Here is a 9,091-nt window from a genome sequence, read left to right on the forward strand (position 1 = left end):
GAACTTAGAAGACATCATGATAAATTCTGTATCAGTTTAGTTTAGCAGATATTTATTGTGCCAGTCACTATGCTAAGTTCTATGCATATAATGATGCCTAAGAATTGGTCTCTGCCCTCAGTAGTTTACAGTTCAATGGAGAGAAGAATAAAATGGCTCAAGGCCTTGGAGACAAGAGCAACTTTCACTGCCTGGGAAAGTTACAAGAGGAAAACCCAATTATACCTATTTCTTCCATCTTCTCTATCCATTTATTAATACATGCCTTGTTTTTTGAACAACACAGAAAATACTTTAATAACTGTATTATGTAATAAGTAATTATTATAATTTTGCATTGACATTCTCAAAGCTCTGGGCTGCCTTTGGTCTATTTTACAAATGAGCCTGGACCGTAGGGTGGGAACTGTGGCAACTCCCGCATTCGCTTGACAACATTAATCATAGAGCAGGCAATTAAACCTCTTGCCAATGATGTTTCTCACCGTACTCTGCCTCTTAAAGCTGAGACAACCTCCCTTCTGTCCCCAGTCCCCACCATGGGTCAGGTGGAGGAGACATTTATGTCTCGTAATAGCCCCACAGTTATAAGGGTATCCAGGCATGATCTCTTATTGAAACTTGTGGCAGCAGGTATTTTGGGTCTCTTCTCCCTTTAGCATGTTTCATTTAAATTGCACAGATAATGAAATAGTTATGTCCTTTATAGTAAGATAGCTTATTTAATTTGTGGGTAGTGGCTGCCTATTAACTGTGTTTTCTGAGACTCATATGAAAGAGACATCTATTTATTGACTGAATTAAGGCAGGGAGGGGTTTTCCATTGCCTTCTGGGGCTGGGGCCACGGATTTAACCCTCAGGTTCCTTCCTTGCTGGCATTAATGTTATTCTGCAGGGAGGAAGTTGTCCAGGAGTGAAAGCACAATTCTGTCGAGACAGAAGTCTATTTTAAGCTGGTTTATTTCCTCACTTTAGTGACCTTGGCTAGTTCCATCTCCTTTTTGTGCCTGTGTCTTTGCTTCTATAATTAATACAGATACATTATTTATTTCAGTTGCTATATGTTTTGAAATTTTTGCAGTCTTAATTGTTAAAGAGAGACCAGGTAGCCTAAACTCTTAATCTGGATTTATTTCTTGTTCCACCAGTGACCCTGGGTAAATCATTTATTCTTGGTTTTTTATTCTTCCCATCTGTAAAATGGGGATATGAGTATGCCCCCCTTCCTATCTCATGGGAATACAGGAGCACACATATGCAGGGGAGTCTGGAGGATTAGAGTGTTACCAACATTTACATTGTAAACAGACGTGTCTGCCAATTTGCCTGTCACATCCCTGTATCTGATTAGCTTCCCCTTCCTTCCTCAACACCTTCAATGGGCAAACTTCAAACTGGGTAACTGCGCTTCCAGAGCTGCCACTGATTGGACCAGGAAGGACACCAAATGTGGGAGGAGTCAATCTGTGATCTACTCCGAGCCACGCAGATGCCCCCCTTAAGTCTGTATTTGTAGGAACACAGAAGCAGAGGCCAGAAAATGATAGGTCCTTGAAGTAAAAGGTCAGATAGATCTTAGGAATTTTTACTCAATCCTTATTGAGGAACACAAGAATTTTGGTCTGCAAAGAGAGGCAAGAGAAAGGCTTGAATGTGTTAAGAAAAGCAGGTAAGTGACCCTGGGGCCCTAGAAAGAGTGAGATAGGGTGAGTGGCTCCCTGAAACTTTCTGATTCTCATGAAGTCTGACTCTCTTTCAGGCATGTTTACGTTTTCATTCACACCACGATCTAATGAGGTAGGGAGCATTACGGCTGCGGGTTTAGATAATTCGGTCAGCTACGTGACTTATCCAAAGTCACACGGCCAATCTTAAAGTGGTTGAGGATTTGATTACAGGTTTCCACTTCTAAGTTCAATGTTTTTTCTGCGGCACGATGGCTAATTATTTGCTTTCATTGTTGTTTAGGACTGAAGTTTGAAAGATCTTAAGAAACCGTTCTAGTCCAATGTAGATACTGAAGGCTGATATTTTATTTGGAATTCGCCTGAATAATATTTGACATCACCCCAGATATTTGTCCTAATGCCAATAACCTCACTGTTAAACTTATTTCCTCCTGAGGAATGTAAATGACACCACCACTTTTTTCCTACTCATCCCACTCAAGTCATTACTCATTTCTGTTAGAACAAGAGTGTGAGAGTTTGCAAGGCTATTATATATTTTAGGTGGTATTTAATCATCATTTTGATGGATTATTTTCTGTTTGGTCATCTGCTCTATTAAAATTGTATCTTCAGAAAATATTATAACAATATATTTTAGTGATAACCACAAAAGCAAGCACCAACATTTCATTTAAGGTCTAATTTGGTATAAAATATGTATTTATTTCACCAAGTCAATCAAAGGTTTTCAAATTTTCTTAGGGATGGAACTATTTAGTCAAACAAAATGTCATGTTGAAAATTAATATGGAAAGATAATAAGGCACAATTTTAAAGCTACCATATTGAACTATAAAATTGATTTTCAATCATTTTTATTTTATAAAAAGTTATTTTTTTAGCAGAAAAATAGCAAAATGTTAATTCTGTCTTGGAGTTGCCTTCATAGATGCTTTGTTGAGCTCCCATGAAGACAAAGGTCTTTGTCTTACTCATCTTTGTCTCCCTTATCTTTTTAGTTCCTACAATACCGAATAGTTGTTCCATAAATGCCTATTGAAGGAATAAAGTGAAGAACTGTGTTAACAGAAATTTAGACTAGAGAATAATTATTTGCATGGCTTTTAACCATTTACTCTTCTTTTTTTCCCATTGATGATAGACAATGCTGTTGTAACACTGTCACATATTGTCACATTTTTGCAGTTTCTCTCAAACACATAGTGAGATTCTTCATAAAGAAGAGCTTTGAAGCTAATAGGGTGTTAAACTCACTGGGTTACCTGGAGTAAGTTATTTAATCTCTCTAAGCTTCAGTTTCTTGATCTCTAAAACGGAGCAATGGGATCCACTCGACCTAAACAATAACACATAAGACATAGGGCTGTTGTTAGTAATACTTGTAAAATGTTTAGCACGTTGCCTGATGTGTGGCATGTGCTCAATTAATGAAGGCTATTATTATTTTGAGGGCAATATGAAAGGCAATGAGGCAAAGAACGAAATCACTGTGGAAATGTAAAGTCACTCTCAAGCCAAATTACATTCATCAATGTGCATATTGTCCTGTGTACTTCCCAGAGTGTTTACTTGTGTTATGCAATCAACAGGGCTTTCGATCTTAGAGTTGGCAGGTAATTAAATCTCACCTTTTCCAAGAGGTTGTGCAATGTGATGGGGGATTTAAAAAATAGCCTCTCAAAAAGGATGTTGACTAATGCCTGGGATAGTTATTATCTCATTAATAGTTGGCATCATACTAATGCAACTGAGAAGAGGAGTAGGTTTCTTCGCTGGCCATTTGTAGAGTGGCCCACACTGGCAGCTGTTGCTTTATTTAAAAAATAACTGTCTTCTTCCTGTGGCAAATACCCCACCCTTTATGCCAGTTTTCACATGTTTTTCGGTTGTTCTATTATGGTATTAGATAGATGTAAAGTCTTTTCCCTGTAATACATAAACTACTCGTCTTTGTATAATACCAAATCCCTCATTCCAGTTGATTTCATTCACTTTCTCCACATCTAACTTTTCCCACTCCTTTCTCATCACAATAAAAAAGTCCCTACTTCCTTAGTTGTAAGTTTCTAGCTCTGTGGAAGTTTGAGTGACTCATCACATAGTGGAATTGATGAAGTCAACAGCTGCTGGAAAAACATTTTTTTCCTTAATAGCTGTATCAACATGTGTTTGCTATTATTCAAGTAGAAAAAAATACATATATCAAACATCCATAGTAGCCCTTGCTAAAATTTTCATTAGAGAAACTCATGATTTGCCATAACAAGATGTTCAAATGGGTACAATAGAGGATGGTTTGATGGAGAACAAAATCATGGAGAAATAAAACAATGGAAGAAGAAAAGCAAATGGCAAGCATGTTGTTGATAACGCTATAATTTATTTCAGAGTAGGTTATGTGATTTTCTTCATGATGTTATCAGTGGTAAAGAAGACATTTGGCATCTCATCCCTCATAGTCTCCAGGATGGTCTGACCATCCATCCATCTAACAAATATGAATTGAGTATCTCTTATGATAAAATACCTGCCTCATGGAGTTTAAATCCAAAAGGGGGAGAAAGACTGAAAAATTGTGAACAGTCAGAGGAAATAATTGCTCAATATGATATACGCTGTGAAGGAAATAGGCAAGAGGCTAAGACAGAGATTAAGAAAGGAGGAGTTGCTTCAGTTAGGGAAGACATGGAAGACCTCTCTGAAGGGTGACATTCTGAGACCTACAGGATGGGAAGGAGGTAACAAAGAGGAGAGAAAGATATACGAGCATCCTTGTCACAAGGAATAGTTGCGCAAAGTCCTGTGACCAAATAGTGCATAGAATGTTCTTGGGACTGAAAGATCAGTGTGTCTGGAGCACAGATGGTGAAGAAGGTGGTGGTATGAATTGAGAACAGAGAGATAGGTAAAGAGATTTTATACTGAATTCAATGAGAAGCCTCTGCAGGGTTTTAAGCCAGGTGTGTGTGTGTGTGTGTGTGTACCTGTGTGACAATTTGTGTTGTTGTATAGCAAAATGTCTAAATGATTTAAATGGCCAGGTGGATCGAGGGGGCGGGGCACAAAAGTGGAAAGAGACTAGCTAGGATAGATCAGAATTTAAATGATGTTTACTCACACTGAGATAGAGGAAGTGGAAATGAGGCCAGGGTGGAAAAACAAGATACATCATGGAGATGAACTGACAGTCCGGTAATGGAGTGGCTATGGGAGTGGAGGAAAAGAGAAAGTTCTAGGGGAACTCCTAGATTTCAAGCTGGAGTAACTGTGTAGATGGCTGAGCAGTTTAAAATGATGTGGAATATTTGACAGGATGGGGCATTGTTTATATTTAAAACTTTTTCAAAAAAAGCATAAAAAGGATAAATTCAAAATTTAGGAGAATGGTTACTTCATATGGGTGAAGGGGGACAGGTGGTTGGGAAAGAAAAGGGACGAATGTATAGTTGTCAATTCCAGTTCTTTGATTTGGTGATGGATTCATAGATGTTAATTAATGATCACTAAATAATGAAATAAAATAAAATCAAAGAGAGCCCCACATGGACCATTGATAACATTGACCAGTAAGTAAGCCCTTGTCTATATCCAGACATAAGAAGTAAGCAATTATTTAAATAACTTGTTAGGTTTAAAAATATAATTATAGCTAGGGTAATTTAATAGTGTTTAGATAATGTCTATAAATAATCGTTTTGATAAATTTGGCTGTAAAAGAAAGTAGAGAAAACAGTTGAGGACTGGAGGAAGATCTGAGGTTAAGGGAGGGAGTTTTTTTTTTTTTGTTGTTAATGATAAAGATATACATGATGTTGGTAGATTAATGGGAGCAATTCCAAGTACAAGGAGAGATAGATAGTAAAGGAGTTAAAGGAGCTATCCAAGGGAGCAAAGATCTTGTTAAAATAAGGGGAGATGAGATTCAGAACACACATGGAGAGAATGGCTTTTGGTAGGAGTAAGGAATCGTCCATAGGAGCAAATCTAAATAGATTTGCTGTGCATTGTGGGAAGAGGAGGGAGTTTTTATTGATGGCTCCAGTTAAGTTGGGTAATGAATAACACCAAGAGACATTCATTATTATTAAAGCAGTTGGCAGACTTGAGAGTGAATATGAAAGTCTAGCTAATGAACAGAGATTCCTAGAGAAAAAAATAGTGGTTTTGAATCTTAAAGTTAAAATCGTTCTATCAGTCATCTATACCCAATCTAATTTCATTGTGATTATTTAATTTTTGTCTAAATAAATATAAATATTATGGTTCATTTCAAAAAGTGTCAATGTTTCTTTCCATCACTGAAATCTCTGTCCTGCAGTCTGTATATCAACTTATCACTTAGGCATTTTATGATTTCAAAAGTCATTAAACTATAATGTGACTGAATATATACACTTATGTAACATTTTTTTAATTTTGTAAAAACTTAAACTCTCAAATCAAAGATTTTGGTAAATTTGTGAAAGCAGTTTTAATTTTATGTTTTAGGTGTAAAATGGTTTAATTTGCATTTTAATTGCCACCCCCATATTGTTGACCATTACTTGTTCTCAGTAGAGCCAAAACTTGCTTTTTGTTTTTTGGCATTATCACTAACTATATGGTTTGGTGCCCTGGTTCAACTCCCAGACTCCGTGGATTTATAACCCTGACTTTGCCAATTACTGGCTATGTGACTCTGAGCAAGTTACTTGACTCCTTTATGCTTCAGTTTCCTAATCTGTAAAACTGGAATGATAATGATAATACATACCATGTAACAGTGGTCCCCAATCTTTTTGCCACCGGGGACCGGTTTCATGGAAGACATGGGGGATGGTTTCGGGATGATTCAAGTGCATTACCTTTATTGTACAATCAAACCTCTCTGCTAATGATAATTTGTATTTGCAGCCATTCCCCAGCACTAACATCAGCTCCACCTCAGGTCATCAGGCATTAGATTCTCACAAGGAGCACTACAATCTAGATCCCTCGCATGCCCAGTTTACAGTAGGGTTGCCTCCTATGAGAATCTAATGCTGCTGCTGACTTGACAAGAGGTGGAGCTCAGGCAGTGAAGAGAGTGATGGGGAGAGGCTGTAATTAGAGATGAAGCTTGGCTTGCTCGCCTGCTGCTCACCTCTTGCTGTGCAGCCTGGTTCCTAACAGGCCACAGACTGGTACCGGTCCATGGCCAGGGTTTGGGAACCTTAGCCATATAGGGAGATTAAGTAAACTAGTACATTTAAAGTGCATACACTTGGCATGCAGAGATGATCGTAAGTTTTAACTACTATTACTTAATTATTGCTAATGTTCATTCCAATTCTGCTCACATTACTTGTTTGTTATACATTTTAGGGTGAAGAATGATTCTGCAAACCAGTGGGGACATGAGCTTCATGAAGAGGAAGGCTTTGGGCTTGGAAACCACACAGAGCAGAGCTTTGCAGTCAGACAGACCTAGATTAGACAATAGCTCCAATACTTATTAGTCATGTGAATTAGTAACTCCCTAAAACTTTCTAAGCCTTATTTGTAAAATGCAGACATCAATAGCTATTTTGAAATCTTGTATAAATGTAATAATGCCTGCAAAGTGTCTGATAGGAACTCAGAAATGATGCAATTATTTGAATCCACACCCCACATTTTTTAAACAAAAAAAGTAGCAGTATATCCTCCATACAGTTTTTGACTTTACTTTTCAAGTTAACATGATATCGTGAACATATTTGCATGTCATTAAATGTTCTATTGCATAAAATATTGAAAAGCTCATAGTGGTCTATGAAATACATGTACTGTAATTTATTTGATTGATTCTGTTTTTGACTATTTATGTGTTTTCAATTTATTTCAATTTATTATACTATCAACAATCAAATTACAAACATCTTGGTATGCCTCTGTTATTTTTATTCAGTAAGATAAATTGTAGGATCAATCATACATACATTTAATCGTCCTCCAAAAAGCAATGGACGAGTGTGCCTACTTTCCTGTACCCTTACCAATGTGGACATTAATTTTATTTTTGATCTTTGCAAAGTTAGGTAAAAATGATATTTCATTGCTTTGATTGTTATAATCTCAATATATTTCCTATGATTGTTGTGTGATTCTTTTTGTGAATTATCTTTTTCATATCTTTGCCTATTTTTTCTATTGGAATGTTCATCTTTTTCTTAATTTATGGTGGCTATCTATATTTTGAGTATATTGTAATGCTGTGCATGATACATGGATCTCAAATGCTTTCTTTTAGCTCTCTTTATCATTTGTATTGCATTTGTTTCTATTGTTTTCCCTATGCAGAAGTGTAATATTTTTATGTATTCATAGCCACGATCTTTTTTTTATAGTTTCACCCTTTTGTGTTGAGTGTCTTTCTTTACTTCTCCCCTCCCCCCAATTTTATAAATATAGATTTTAATTTAAATTCCAGAAAGTTTGAATATAAGTACCCATATCAAGGAAAGTATGGGTCAGCTATTCAGACAGAGCTCCACTCCACTGGGCAGATGTGTACTATTATGTAACTAATATTTACTAGATGTGTGATGTATGAAGTTCCTTATTTTCAATATGGGGTAAAAGTTTTCCCAAGCCATGTCGTTATTTGTGCACCCAGAGAAGGAACTGTTGCATGTCTGTGGCTAAATGAAAGTATTAATAAGTAAAGTCTTGATTTTTTAAATATATATTAATTTAGAGGCTCAAATAATAGAACAAAAACAAAGATAATCCATGTTTAAAGTCACTTCACTCATTCTACTTGAACTGGAGGCATAACTTCAGCCAGGATCTCAAATGCTGCCAAGATCAGAGGCACCTCTCCATGTACACACCAGAACTGGATTTGTTGGGTAAATGCAAATCCCAGACAGAGCTACTAACTAAGCAGCCTCAGTGCTTTCTTGAAAGCACAGCAAAGAGAGGAACTCTGTAAACTGCAAGAAAGGACTTTCAGGATGAGAGATATTAAAAGAAGATCTTTGCAAAATTTGGTTTGAAAGCAGTGGTGATTAATTTCATGTGTCAACCTGACTGGGTCACAGGGTGTCCAGATATTTGGTCAAACATCATTCTGGGTGTTTATTTGAGGGCGTTTGCAGATGAGATTAATGTTTAAATTGGTAGACTGAGTAAAGACTACCCTCCCTAATGTGGTGGGTCTCATCCAATCAGTTGAATGTCTGAATAGAACAAAAGCCTGGCCCTCCCCCTCCCACCCCAAGTGAGAGAATTCCTTCTGCTTAAGTGCCTTCAAACTGGGACGTTGGTATTTTTCCTGCCTTTGGACTCGACTTAAAATATTGGCTTTTCCTGGGCCTTGAGCCTGCTGGCTATTGGACTGGACTGACATCATGAGCTCTCCTGGGTCTCCAGCTTGCTGACTCACCTGAAGATCTTG

The sequence above is a fragment of the Propithecus coquereli genome, unplaced genomic scaffold, assembly GCF_000956105.1.
Source record: "Propithecus coquereli isolate 6110/MARCELLA unplaced genomic scaffold, Pcoq_1.0 Scaffold4, whole genome shotgun sequence".
Lineage (NCBI taxonomy): Eukaryota > Metazoa > Chordata > Mammalia > Primates > Indriidae > Propithecus > Propithecus coquereli.